This window comes from Ambystoma mexicanum, chromosome 5q, assembly GCF_040938575.1.
Source record: "Ambystoma mexicanum isolate Mex_15411 chromosome 5q, UKY_AmexF1_1, whole genome shotgun sequence".
In the NCBI taxonomy this organism is placed as follows: domain Eukaryota; kingdom Metazoa; phylum Chordata; class Amphibia; order Caudata; family Ambystomatidae; genus Ambystoma; species Ambystoma mexicanum.
The window spans coordinates 482,951,485-482,966,212 of record NC_090933.1 but is presented as its reverse complement, the minus strand read 5'-3'; positions in this window follow the sequence as shown (position 1 = coordinate 482,966,212).

Genomic DNA, 14,728 nt, shown 5'->3' with positions numbered 1-14,728 from the left:
GGGGGTGGGGGTGGTGGGGACATGAGTTGAACATGGGTGGGGGCCTGCTGACAGGTGCCCCACAGTGCTGGGGGCCGGGGGTGGTGGGGAACATGAGTTGGACATGGGTGGGGGCCTGCTGGCAGGTGTCTCACAGTGCTGTGGGGTGGGGGTGGTGGGGACATGAGTTGGACATGGGTGGGGGCCTGGTGGAGGGTGCCCCTGCACTGCTGGGGGGTGGGGGTGGTGGGAGACATGGGTGGGGGCCTGGTGGAGGGTGCCCCTACACTGCTGGGGGGTGGGGGTGGTGGAGAACATGAGTTGGACATGGGTGGGGGCCTGGTGGAGGGTGCCCCTGCACTGCTGGGGGGTGGGGGTGGTGGGAGACATGGGTGGGGGCCTGGTGGAGGGAGCCCCTGCACTGCTGGGGGGTGGGGGTGGTGAGGAACATGAGTTGGACATGGGTGGGGGCCTGGTGGAGGGTGCCCCTGGTGGCTGGGGGTGCAGGGGGACATGCGTTGGTGGGCAGTAGTGCAAGTTGACATGTGGGTTGGCTGGGGGGCATGGCCATGGTGGATGGGGTGCCTGCAGGACATGTGAAGGGTAGGCCCCTGTGGTGTGAGCCACCTGCAGGGTCCGTGGAGGGTGTAGAGGGAATACCTGGGAGGACCCACAAGTGCAATTCACATGTGGTGCTCCCCGCGCCCCCCTGTAATACACGTACCCTGATGGAATCGCATGTGATACTTTCCGCGCACCCCTGATATGCACGTACCCTGCTGATATCACGTGTGAAACTTCCCTTGCACCCCGAAATACACGTAGCCAGTATATTCGCGTGTGTAACTTCCCACGCACCCCGAAATACACGTAGCCAGGAGATTCGCGTGTGGAACTTCCCGTGCACCCCAAAATACACGTAGCAAGGACATTCGCGTGTGGAACTTCCTGCACACCCCTGATATACATGTACCCTGCTGACTTCATGTGTGAAACTTCCCACGCACCCCAAGATACACGTAGCCAGGATATTCGCGTGTGTAACTTCCCGCGCACCCCGAAATACACGTAGCCAGGAGATTCGCATGTGGAACTTCCCGCGCACCCCAAAATACACGTAGCAAGGGCATTCGCGTGTGGAACTTCCTGCACACCCCTGGAATACACGTACCCTGCTGATATCGTGTGTGAAACTTCCCGCGCACCCCAAGATACACGTAGCCAGGAGATTTGCATGTGTAACTTCCCGCGCACCCCGAAATACATGTAGCCAGGAGATTCGCGTGTGGAACTTCCCGCGCACCCCGAAATACACATAGCCAGGACATTTGCGTGTGGAACTTCCCGCGCACCCCTGGAATACACGTACCCTGCTGATATTGCGTACGTGTATTCCAGGGGTACCCGAAAAAAGTATTTGACAATTTGGAAACATGTCCATGAGCTTCGCGAGTCCTTCCTTCATGGCAAATTGTAAAGAAATTTCAGATACATGGCCTAAACTGTTTCCGCCACAATGAATGATGAGTATATCTGGAGGACGCTCTCTCTGTAAAGTAACACAAAGAGGCACCAAGTCCAGCCATCTCATGCGGCGCACGCCATGCCAGTGCACATGTGGAAATCTGAGATTTGTAGATAAACTGCAGCTTTCGGCATGCACTTTCAACCAATGTATCCATGAGTCTCCCACAATCCAGACAATCTGTTTTCGAGCATGGAAAGCCATGGCTGTGTGGTGTCCTGTGAGGGTGTAGACGGTCTTACTAAAGTACATTGGTCAGAACACACCTACTGAACTTTATGGACCAATCCCTAGCGCCGCTCATTCTCATTTACATGCAGCTCCACCCTTCAGTCCCCAGTGGTTATATATGCTGGCAGTTAACTACCGCCATGTTCGCGGCCATGTAGAGGAGCAGAGCGTGACGACGGTACATTAAAGTACTCATACCCTTTCTCCATTTAAAGGTATGCTCTGAGAAGAGCCGTTTTTTTTGGCCACATATCGTACAGACATGTGGTATTTTATGCTTTCTTTTGTAGTTTTTGTCCTTGCTTTACTCTTGCAAACATTACAGAACCTTCTCTAAAGCAAGCCTTATATTCCAAAAGAACATCACATTTCCCAAAGAGGATAGTGCAAAGCCATCTCCTTCAAAGTAATGCGCATTGCTGGGAGCAATGTTGTTGTGGCTACAAAAAACATACCAACTCACAGCATGAATGCAGGCATGCCGCGATTGATGATGCACCTCCCGATGCTTTGATCTGGACAGAAAACAGAAGTGTTGGTCCGTTGTAGTCTGGGGAGTAAAGCAGAGAAAATTACTTTGGATGTTGGGAAGATGGTCATGATTGCTTCAACCAACTGTGCCAAATCTGCCAACAAAGTACGTGAAGTCAGGTATCCCAAGTGGCAAGCACTGTACTACAAAATTACCACATGAGAAGTGGTCATTCCACGCATGTCTCTGCAAACTTGCAGAATTGCCGCAGCATTGGCATCAGTGTCAGCGCTCCAGACCACCTCCACTCCTCGCACATCGAAATGTTGTGCCACATGTCTACTCTCGGCATAGTGTTGTAAGCCTTGCACATAAATGTCTCTGAGCAGCAAAACACAGACCCTCTGCACCTCTGCCATTTTCAGTGTGTGCACCGTCTTTCGACACAAAAGAGTAATGTGAACATCTGATTGGCTGATGGCTACAGTCGTCTTTCCATGCAGGATTAGCTGTAGAACCCCGTATGTGACACGCTCTACCAGCGGACAAGCGTTGCCTACGTGCAGCACGTAACTCTTACTCAGTCCTTTCACCTTTTCTACAGCGGTACCAAAGCAAGTCCATCATTGGACACAACTAAGCGGGCGCACAATCAGCTACCAATCACATAGACCCTCGCTAATTTTAACTCCGTCAGCATCATTGCGCACTTCAGAATTACTGTTGATGATTCTTAATGGAAATCGCATACCATTGCAAAGCACATACTTCACAAGTTACTGTGCAAGCATTGCACATTTCTAAATACAGCTCCATGCATGACCACATGCATCAGTATAGGGTGCAGGTATGTTCATTCTAATCAGAGTACATGTGGAAGCCTTATAATTTAAAATAGACAAAATAATGCTGGTAAATTTCCATAAGAAGCACATAACAATGCCCCCCCTTGTAAAGTGCAAGAATGCCGATTTGCCATTAACAATTTGCACGACTGCTTACTTTCTTCTGCATAACCTGTACATATGTTGAAAGGCATAGCTCTCAACCATTTTTGTGTGAAGTGCGGGTGAAATGAGCTGATTTTGTTTTTGGCCAGTGACACGCCCATTGGATTGAATGGCCATGCAGGAGGCTTGGCGGGTGAGTCTCCCCTTTACAAGGCAGGTGACACCCGCCAAAAGCGTGTGAGTTGAGAAGTATAATTTAGGGTAGACCTTAATTTTGTATGTAAAAATGGCACAGTTCTGTCCTCTGTACTGCCAAAAGTAATGCTACTTCCAATGTGACCGTATGACAATAGTAATTGCTCCCAATTGTGTTGTTGACATGTCCTGCGGAGGATCTCCTGATTTTTGGTCATCGTGGTTTGCAGTAAGAAGTACAAAAAGTTTGCCCATCTACTACGTTGCCCTATCGCTTACAAACCTCTCTCCTATGCATAGTACACTTTGTAAAGAGCAAGGTATTTCCAAACCCCTAAAAAAAGATAGATATTTTGAAGGACTTTGAAGTACCATATTGAAAGTAGTATACAAACAGTGCGAAGAGAGAAGTGAAAAGTGCACATGGATTGGGTTGAAACATGAAAGTTGAATCGTATGACGAAAGAAGTACAAGTAAAGGCTGCAGTATCATGACGGCTGCAAACACACAAAGTAATTCATATCATTTTTTTAATTCGCAGTGAAGACTACTCTCCTGAGAATCAACAACATCTACACTGCAGACGACATATCCGAAGAAACCTTGGCATCTTCCACTAAAAAGTAAGTACAGTGCAACCTTCATATTGTAACTTCTTAAAGAGGCTGCGTGGGTTATTTGTTTACTTTGGCACCAAAGGAAGCATTCATTTGTAAACCATTCTGCCTGCAAATATCCAATTATAGGACAAAGATTAACAGTTAGAATGGCTGACAAATGGCTATGTGCTTGGTACTGAAATGACATAGGAAATCCGTAGAAGGTTAGATTGTCAAAATAAGTGGCGGTAGCAAGTTTTTGCCATTTTGGTTATTAATTATTGTTCTCGGCACAAGTAGGGCACTGTGTACTCTCATCTAAAGCACATTGTACTACTATGCAAACAATAAAGTAGCCTTACCAAATGATAGTTAGAGGTCACTGTGCGTTGACACAACGTGCCAAAGAGTTTCCCCATCACACTTAGGCACACATGCACACAGCACACATACATTGGACAACAGACCAAAGAATATATTTTTTTTCAACAGACACCAAAGAATGCCTACCAAAAAGCTGCTCCGTAGAAAGGAACGCAGAATTAGAGCAAATAAAAATAAAGGTACCCAATGTAAGCATCCACCTGTTGTAGAGTTAGGGGAGAATCTAATAAAAGAAGTCTCAACTACCGAAACTGTACGTCCTCCACCAAAAAGTATCACAAAACACAGAAATGATATCAAAGAAACGGCTGCCAGTACAGCTAACAATGTTCCTAATAATCATGATAGTGTAACAAGAACCCATAGTAAAAAAAGTATTTTAGCAAAACATTTTCGTCACAGAGTCCTTCAGAATCTACTAAGAAGAGGACCAAAGTCATCCTCACCCTTTAAAACGTACCATAGAAAGTTAATTCTGCAAGCACTCGTGGACAGTGCAATCCTTCTGAAAAGGAAGTTGTTCATATTAGTGTTAAAAAGGGTGAAAGCACTAACAAAAATAAGTACCAAACTACAAATGAAACTCAGCAATAAACGGAATGTGAACAAAAATACGTTTTTGCATGTTTGTGGTGGTGAATGGAGTCACACAACAACCACAGAGCCATACTTCAATGAAGAAGCATAAAAACAAAATGAAATAAACACAATTGCCATCCATAGCAGTGGACGTGGGTATGAGAAAATCAATACTACCATCATGGAACAAGAAACACTTCTGACAAAACTGTCTTCTGAAAACTCAGGATTACCTCTCGATTCAGCAGAACCACACCGTCCAGTATACAAATGGCCGTGCACATCAATCTGTGCCATTCCAAATAAATCTTTCAAATCTTTACGTGTGTTCCTCAAACAATATGTAAAAGGTAAAGACAAAAGTTAAATCAAAGTGCTGCAAAATATGGATATTTGTGCAGTGCGAAAACACACAGGACTAAAAGGACATTCACTAGCCTGCATTTCTGGGCCTATTTGCAAAAGTACCTTCCATGATAGCAAAAGAATATCAGTACGTCATTCTAAAGTAAGAAATTTAGTGTATAAAATATATTGCGTAAAAAAGTCCAGCTTCAGAATTAGGCAATTTAAATACCACTCTTCTGCACGGTACACCCAAATACCTACAAGAAGAAATGGACCGTATTCAGAAAAAGTATTTTGGAAGTGAGCGCCACATAGAAATTGCAACAGTTTTAGAGCATAGTAGCGACAATTCTGCACATAGCAACCTTCTATTACACACATACAGAAAAGAAATACTAAAATTTAAAAGGTCATCTGCTGAAGTACCAAACCATGTGTGTGTCTGTTGCCGCTGAACGTTTTACAAAAGGAACACAAAAAATGTGGACATAGCATACAAAATAGAAAACAATGAAGACTCTAAGGGGTTAATTCATAGAATTAAGCGCACAAGTGGCGCACGCGGCTGGTGCACAGTGTGCGCATGCAAATCCCTGCACCAGCCGCGTGCACCAAAACCCATTTCCGCGCACAGCGCATTCATGGATTCCAGCTACCAAAACCAGCCGTGGTGCACAGTGGTGCAGGGACCCTGCAGCAGCGCCAGTTACGCCCCCAAGAATGCCTCTCGCGCAGGGAAAAGCCATCAAAATCCCCAATCCAGTGCAAAGGGCTGTGCTAACCCTGTACCAGCAGGGCAAGCGGGCTACGTGTATCACTGGGGTGCGCGGGAAGTACCTCACGTCATTTCAGCTGGGTACGTGCATTTCAGGGGTGCGCGGGAAGTTTCACATGCGATTTCAGCAGGGTACGTGTATTTCAGGGGTGCGCGGGAAGTTCCACACGCGATTTCAGCAGGGTATGTGTATTTCAGGGGTGCGCAGGAAGTTCCACACGCAATTTCAGCAGGGTACGTGTATTTCAGGGGTGTGCGGGAAGTTCCACACGCGATTTCAGCAGGGTACGTGTATTACAGGGGTGCGCTTGAAGTTCCACATGCGATTCCATCAGGGTACGTGTACATCAGGGGTGCGCGGGAATTTTCACACGCGATATCAGCAGGGTACGTGTATTCCAGGGGTGCGCGGGAAGTTCCACACGCGAATGTCCAGGCTACGTGTATTTCGTGGTGCGCGGGAAGTTTCCCTGCTCCACTTACTCCCAACGTACACTTTATTGTGTTTGCTCCGCTTGCACCCCCCTTTTTTGCCCTCTACTGTCTGCAAACTTTTGCTGAACTCCGCAGGGCTCTACGGCCTTCACTTCATAGTTCTATTGTTACACTGAGAAAGGCGGCTCTGAAAAGAGCCTTTTCTGTCATTTTTGTTGTTTTTACGTTCATTGATTAACAGCACTCCACACACTAGTAGAAGAAGCGAGAGGAGGGTAAGGAAGGGATGCCAGCCAAGGAGATAAGAAAGGGCAACTGAACAGATACATATTAAGGGTGATCTTTATTTAGGTAAGGAGCAAATCTTCTGGTGATCGCTGACTGCAGCCTCAAAAGCACTTTGAAGACTCTCCCCCCTGCAGAGTACTGCGTCACAATACGTGCACACTACTGTCACCTTCGAAAGGTAAGGGTCCACAGCATTGCGAATGGCTTGTGAAGCAGCTGGAGGGAGGCGCTCCCCCACAGGAGTGTCTCTTGTGGTGGGAGGATCAGATTCCGAGGATGCTGTGGAGGAACTCAAACGACTACGCTCTTCACATGGCACCACCTTGCGAATGTCCACAGTGTGGAACGAAGTGAGGTGGCGCTTCATGGTTGTCGTACCAAAACTGTACTCTCCAAATCTCCCGCAACTCAACACCACATTACACTGGTTACACTTCACCAAGTTCGCACATGATTTTGGTACGTTCCCATAAACGGAAAACAACCGCCACACGCACGACTCCCGGCGAGTGCTCCTAGTGCGGAGTTCCTCCACTTCATTCTCTTCCTCCTCTTCTTCCTCAATCTCTGCATCCTCACCCAAATATCTCTCTGCAGGCCCTTGGTGAGGTGGTGATGGTGGCGAGATTGAGGGAGCTACAGAGGCTAACAACCCAACAGCTGCCATGGAAGCCATAGTAAATCGCTTTCTTTTCGTCACTACAGCAGTAAAGGCAATGCACCTCTATCTGCTATAGCTAGAAGGACAATGAAGATGCGCTCCGGGGGTGTGGCCTTTTGAAGGGGTGCAGGGGTTGCCTCCTGACCATCTTCATCCTTACAAAGCGGTATATTCAATTTTACACAGCAACTCCTGAGGTGGCCTATTGTTTGGGATGTGTGAAATTACATTTTTCCACTCCACAATACTTTGCCTTGTGTCTACAAGTTAATTTTTAGTGTTGCGGAAGCACACACACCGCGGAAACTAGTCCCCACACTCAGCGTAGGTGCGGTCACAAGATGATGTCCTGAACACATCCACCCCCTTCATTAAAGCCGCTGGACAGCAAATGCAAAGAGTGATGTCATCAATGATATTTGTGATGTCATCTTTCATGTCCTGGGTGCTATTGTTAGCAATGCACGTAGATGGTGCGGGTTATGCTTGCTTAGCTTACTATAATGGGGAATGTGCAGTGGTGTTTGGTTGCATTGTGAAGTGTAACATGTCTTCAGTGACATTTTTTACTGAACGTACATATATATGAATGGCAGGGAAGGTAAAGAAAGGGGCTAAACAAGTTATGTTGTCATTCATGTCATCATTGACATTTGAGATGACATCTTTCATGGTCTGGGTGTTAGTGTTAGCAGTACAAGGGGTGGTGGCAGGGTTGGGGGCTTAATTTACCATAACTGTTGAATTTCAGGAGTTTTTCGGTTTTAATTTGAAGCATAAAGGGGAGGTGGAATTTTTTTTTTAGTGAAGTGTACAGGTTTTTGTTGGGGCAACTTAACCATAACGTCCCCTCAACAAAGTTTTTTTTGTTTATATATATGTATATATATATATATATTCAGTGAAAAAACTTTGTTAAAGGGATGTTATGGTTAAGTTGCGCTAAAGTACATTAAAAGTACATTTTCAATTAATCCATAATATTTTTCAATAAAATCTCACCATGGCACAAGTCCCACATAGTAATCCTGAGTTTCTACATACCTTTTGAAACTTTTCAAACTTTTTTTTGTGTTTGATCTGTCCGCGGACAGCACACATGTCCGTGAACCGCGCACAAGCACTCCTATAAAAGACCACACCCTAGAGCTTATTCTCATTGTGTTTCTGGCTATTCTTCCGAGCACAGCTATTTCTCCAGCAACTTGCTGATTACACCTTCGAGATGGCATCCCTGGCTGCAGAACTGCCACCTGGTGCTGCACCTGCTTCAAAGGCCTGAAGAGGGAAACAGGAGTGAGGATGCGGAGGAGGAAGAACAGGATGATGAGAATGAGGTAGAGGAAAACCCTACTACCTGCACTAGGCGTGAGTCTTGGGTGTGGCGGTTATTTACCATTCATGGTAATGTTCCTAAGGCTCGTGCGAACCGTGTTACCGGCAATGAGTGCAAAATGATACACAGTCACGGGAAGCACGGTAAGTACAGCTTTGGAACCACTACTATGAAGCGACACCTGAGGTCATTTCACTCTGGGGCTATTCGCAGGGTTATACCTTGCGAAGAACGTAGCAGGTTGATTTCCTCTACTTCATCCTCTGTTTCTGATCCTGTCACCACAAGGACCACCTCTGTGGGACAGCGTCTTCCTCAAGCTGCCTCACAGGCCATACAGAATGCTGATGACCCTTAACTTTCGAGGGTCACAGTTGTATGTATGTACTGTGACACAGTACTCTGCAGGGGGGAGCGACTTCGTAGTGCTTTTGAGACTATCGTCTCAGAGCATGAGAAGATCTGCTCACTACCCAAATAAAACCCACTCTACATCTTCCTCTCTCAGCTCACCCTTTCTTATCCCTGTGGTTGGTGTCCCCCCTTTACCTTCCTTTCCCCTCCTCTCCTAGTGTGTTGTGTATAAAAAAACAAACAAAATACAAAATATTAAAAATAAAAAAAAATAAGGCTCTTTTCAGAGCCGCCTTTCCCAGTTAAATAATAGAAGTGAAAATAAATGAAGCAGGGCCCTTCGTATTTTTTAGAAGTCAGCGGACAGTTCGTGAACATTTAAAAAATTGGGTTGCTACCCCATCACAAACATTGCAATTTTCTCTGGGAAGAAGTGGTGGCTCTGAAAAGAGCCTTTTGGGTGGTGTTTGTAAGTCAAAAATTATAAATGCTTAACACCTACTTCAAAATGGTTGTTGTAATTCCAAAAAAGGTCGCAATGCATTTTGTAAATTTCTTAGAAAAATCTGATTGCCAGCATAATTAAGATGGACTCCATCTCTGCGAAAAATGTATGTACTACGAAACATAATATTTTCATTGTGAAAAGAGGACATGCCAAAATCTCTTAGAAAGGCACACACAGCCTTATTAACATTGCACGTTGCTTTTTCCATTTGTGGACCAAATGAAGAAGAACAAAGCCACATTTGTCTCTGCGCAATCCGTGAAAATATCACTTGAGAATTAGGAAACATGTCCATAACCTTCCCAAGTCCTTCTTTCATAGCAAATTGCAAAAAAATTCCAGTCACATGTCCTAAACTGTTCCCTCCACAATGAATTACAATTATGTCTGGATGTTGCTCTGTCTCCAAAGTAGCACAGAGAGGTAGCAAGTCCAACCTCTTCATTCCACGTACTCCATGCCAGTGTACTTCCACATGTGGGAATCCAAGATCTACAGCTACTCCACAGCTTTCTGCATGCACCTTCAACCAATGTATCCACGAATCTCCCAAAATCCAAACAATCTGTTTTCTGAAACACACAGCCATAGCTATCTTTTGTTCTCTCAGCAAAAAGAGGATCTTTAAAACTCTCTCCTGGCACAACACACCCACTAAACTTTCCTGACCAATCCCTTTCAGTGCTTATTCTCATTTGCATGACTTCTGAACCCAAAAATCCCCGGATGTAACTCCCGATGTCCGCGAACTACCGCCATGTCCGCGGACATATCGTAATATGAACAGCCCTTCTACCATTTCCACTTCACTCTCTCTGCCATTCCCTCATTGGTTGTAGCTAAAACATCACATGACCATGCACCAATCACATTCAAGACCTCTAGATCTAACTGCATCATCATAGATCAGCGCTGCAAATGTACTGTGAATCTCTCTGAGTACAAGTGTCATATCATTGGCAAGCACCATCTACCAGAAATACTGTACAAGTCTCCAAGATTTCTACTTGCAGCTCCATGCATATCCATATGCATGAACACAAACTTCAGGTATGCATATTTTCTGTACAGTAGATGAACACATTTTCAAACATACTTTTAGCTTATGTAATCTGTAAAATGAATTTACTGTATTTTTTTCAATATCCTAAAATCAACTATCACTTATAAACCTTTATACTATTTACTTTCTTTATACACACACACTCAAATCATGTTAAACTAACATTTTTTTAAATGAAATATATAGACTACATATATTCAAACAAAATTGCATGCAAGCACAATCTATGTTTAAATCTTTAAAAAAATACTTATACAATTTCATATTTTTTTGTTTTTATTTATTTATTTACTTAATTACTTTAATTTAGACATGCCATTGAGGCGCTACTACCTAGAACAGCTTACTTACAGAAATAGTAGTATTCACTGGTATATTATAAATTTCACAAGACATAGTAAAGATATTTTTTTTGCTACAGTTAGTCATTCAATACAATTTGTTCATTAAGAACATATCATATGTACTGAACTGATGCAATTTATCTTATGTAAATAAATTAGTTTAATGGTTTTAAAGAAGGCACTGAGGATTTAAATTTAAAAAAATCAATATTTAAATTAAAAACAGCGCTATGTAAATAAATTAGTTTAATGGTTTTAAAGAAGGCACTGAGGATTTCAATTTAAAAAAATCAATATTTAAATTAAAAACAGCGCTATATACAAACAAAGTTACTAATTTGAAGCTTTTACAATTGCAGTGAAGACCAGTCTACTGAAAAGAAGCAGACAAATTCGAAGAACAAAGAAGAACTAAGAAGTTACCTGTTAATTTAAGAAAAAAAGTAAGTAGAATATCACCATAATATTTGTATTATTAATTAAACATATTATAACATTAATAAAAGCTATTTTGGTGCCTAAAAATAGAGATTGTGTACCATTTTGTCCAAAAATCACCATGTCTTAAACAGCGATTTACAGCCAGAATGGCCCACAAATTTCTATTTTTGGACACACAAATTACCCAACTGAACCGCTCCAATTTTCATATTATAGAACAAACAATTGTTTTAATTGTATACATTAGATTTACTATTTGTACTTTTCCACACCACTAGCTTACTTTTTTTGTCATCTGAACCCCAGTTTAGAAACACATAAATTCAAGAATACATATCCCTACTAGTTGTAGTTCCCAATGCACAATCACACACCATTACATACATACATCCTACTCAAACACTCATGCACACAGCACACATACATTCCAGAACACCCCAACCCATATCTTCTTTATTTTTTTCAACAGACCCTAAAGAATGCCTACCAAAAGTGAAGTCCGTAGAAAGCAACGCAAAAGTAGAGCAAATGAAAATAAAAGTGTCCAACATAAGCATCCATCTCTAGCAGAATTTGTAAAAAAAAAGTTGAAACAAAACAGCTAATACAGTAATTTAGTGAAACACAAGAAGTTTCAAGTACCAAAACTTTGCCTCCTCTATCAAAATGTAAAACAAACCCAAAGCAATTAACAGAAAATCAGCTATCACTACAGATAAAACTACTTCTTCAAATTTTAATGTAGTGCAAAGTAAGCATACCAAGAAAAGTATTTTAGCCAAAATGTACCGTCACAAAGTCCTTCAAAATCTTATAAAAACAGGAGAGAAATCAGGTTCAATGCTTAAAACCTATCGTAGGAAATTAATCTTAGAAGCGTTGATGGACATTTTACTGTTAAACAAAATGAAACCACTAACAAAACTAATAACTAAATTACAAAAAAGACTTCTCAATAAGCGAAATGTCAACAGAAAGAACTTCTTAAGTATCTGCGGAGGTGAATGGAATCACACTACAAGCACAGAACCATATTTTAATGAAGAAGCGTACAAACAAAAGCAAACAAATACAATTGCCATACATAGCAGTGGTCGAGGTTATGAAAAAGTGAATAATACCATAATGGAACAAGAAGTACTCCTTACAAAAATATGCCCTGAAAACTTAGAGTTACCCCTCCATTCAACTGAATCCGAACGTCTAGTGTACAAATGGCCATGCACGTCAATGTGTAACATTCCCAAACAATGTTTTAAATCTTTATGCCAATTCCTCAATAAATATGTAAAAAGTAAAGACAAAATCAAAATTAAATTACTGCAAAATATGGATACCTGTCCAGTGCGCAAGTACACAGGACTACAAGGACATTCATTGGCCTGCATTACAGGACCTACTTGTAAAACCACTTTCCATGATATCAAAAGGATATCAACACATCATTCAACTATAAGAAATCTAGTCTATAAACTGTACTATGCTAAAAGTGCTGCTTTAGCACTAGCAAAGTTAAATAGCATCCTTCTACATGGTACAGCAAAAGACCTACTTGAAGAAATTCACTATATCCAGAAAAAATATTTTGGAAGTGAAAGCCATTTACAGAATGAAATAGCTTTAAACCAATTAAGCAACAATTCTACACATGGCAACTTTTTGCTAAACACATACAAAAAAGAAATACTAAAATTTAAAAGTACATCAGCTGAAGTACCAAACCATGTATGTGTATGTTGCCGTAGAACATTTTATAAAAGTGACACAAAAACTGTAGACCTATCATACAAAATAGAAGACAATGAAGATTCTAAATGGTTTGAATTAGCTCTCTACCTTGTAGCAGAAAACAAATACGAAATAACTGAGCCCTTAATACTTTGCAGTTACTGCACTACAAAACTTGACAACAACCAAACTCCTTCACATGCTATCGCAAATAATTTGGAATTATAACCAGTACTAAAACCCCTACAACAACTTAATTTATATGAGAGCATCATAATTTAAACAGTACACCCATTTCAAGCAATAAATCGCCTTCAACCAAAAACAGCAAAATGACCTCCTTCTGAATTGGTAAAAGGCATTTGTGGAAAAGTAGTTTATTTACCATTAGATCTAAAAGAAAATGTGCATACTCTAGGAGTGCAACGTCCAATGCAGCAATCTTTAATTATCTTAGTAAATGGAATACCTACAAAAGACAACAAAATATGGCAACAGCTGCTGGATTTATATAAAGTTAGACAAGCCTTCCAATATCTTAAAGAGAATAATGAATATTACAAAGAAATTAATATTGAAGAAAACTTGAAAGATACAACTGAAATAATTCAAGAAACACAAGAAGCTGGTCAATTTGAGCTACTAGATCCTGCTACAATATCAAATACTTTAGACCATTATACAATTCATCCTTTGCACTGTAATGACGCCGTAGAAGATGTACTGGAAACTTACTAAATGCGTCAAACAAAAGGATCGCCAATCAGCATATGGGAAAAAAGTATAGAAGCATGTGCTTTTCCTCTACTCTTTCCTACTGGCAAAGGAGGAGGTATGATGATAGACCTATTCAAATATCAGCTTCAGAATACCGCTCATTACGGATGTATTCTGAAGATCCCAAATTTAGACAAAATGTGGAATACATATTCCACCTACTCTTTGAAAGTGAACTAGCAACTTTATGTTACGGAGTCGCACACTTATTAAAATCAGGATCACACTTTCAAAATATGACAGCTACACAATTATTAGAAAAAGTGCAACAAAAGGATGAAGTTTTACAATCTAATATTACAAATCTATTAGCAAATATGTGTGGTACTAAAGAGTACTGGTTTCGACGTCATGGAGATGTACGTTGTATGATCAGAAACTTTGGCCCACCCACTTGGTTTGTTACATTAAGTTGTGCAGAATATGCATGGGAAGATTTACATGATTTCCTACGAATATCAAATAAAACAAAACAAACATAGATATACTAACACCTGGAGAACTTTGTTCTTTTGATCCTGTTAATGTTTCAAGATATTTTCACCATCGCTTCATTGCTATGCTACATTTTATTTGTAATAAAACTGTTCCTCCCCTTGGAGAAGTGCAACACTTCTTTTGGAGAAAAGAATACCAAGCCAGAGGAGCACCACATATCCACATGCTTTTATGGATTAAAGATGCTCCTAAATTTGGTCAAGACAGTGATTCCACTGTTTTACAGTTTATTGAAAAATATGTCACTTGTGAAATTC